This window comes from Barbatula barbatula (assembly GCF_947034865.1).
Source record: "Barbatula barbatula genome assembly, chromosome: 14".
Taxonomy (NCBI): domain Eukaryota; kingdom Metazoa; phylum Chordata; class Actinopteri; order Cypriniformes; family Nemacheilidae; genus Barbatula; species Barbatula barbatula.
The window spans coordinates 268758-269842 of NC_136777.1; positions in this window are offsets into that span (position 1 = coordinate 268758).

The window sequence follows — 1085 nt, forward strand, 5'->3', positions numbered from 1 at the left end:
GCTGATAACACAATGCTCTTACCACTGAGATACAGGAAAGCTAAAAACAAAAAATAAATAAATGAATAGATTTTAGACTGAAATTGACCCAAAATCTCATGATACATGATATAATGGTGTTATTTTAGTTTTGATTAAATTATAGCTGGACTGAATTAAACATTTCGATATCAATCTGTATGGTCATTTATTGACTTCTTTGCAAAACAATATGTATATTCATAAGCTCGGTTTTGTGTGTATTTATACATAGAAACCGTTTTTTCTGATTTATTACAATTTGTTTTATCATAGTTGAACTACATCAATAGTTAAACTGTAGTTACTTTAATGAAACTATGGTTAATTTGTGTTTCTTGTGCTTTTTAATGCAAATACTATAGTAAAACTATGCTTACTATAGTAAACATTTGAGTCAAACTAAAATAAAAAGGGCTTTTATTGAGATTTCAGCAAATCACGCATGTACTTTTCAGAAAATATGTACAGAAATTGATAAGAGGATTCACATTTTAATCTCAAGTGTCCGATTCCTTTGGATTGTGATCTAGCCTTTAGATTCAGATTCCAAATTGGAATTGATTTTCCATTCCCAACCCAAGATCACTGCAAGGGGAGAAATAATTGAGATATGAAAGAGATGCCGTGTGTGATTTGATCACAGATGTTTTTTTGACAGATTGTCATGTCTTGAGTAGAAGTGATGTTGTGTAATGGTTTCTCTTCATGAGTCTATAGTGCAGCAGTCGTGTTTGGTTCAACGGCTCTGTGATACGTGTGAAATAGCTAAAGTATAAAGATATTTAAACTGAGACGTGTGCATTGGCCTGTTTATCCCCGTCACACACACACAGAGTTATGATGTCTTCAGGCAGAACTCCTAATAGTCCAGAATGTCAAGTGCCGTCACAAAGGTTGCAGGTTTAATTCCACGGACGGGTGAGTCGAGAGCCGGAGAGTCACTGAGATCGAAATCCACCTGATTCAGAGCTCTAGACCTCAACAACACATTTATAGGGTTTTAATAGATTCATATTCAGATTGTGTGACTTCCTCATGCAGGCTTAAGATGTTAACTCAGATTC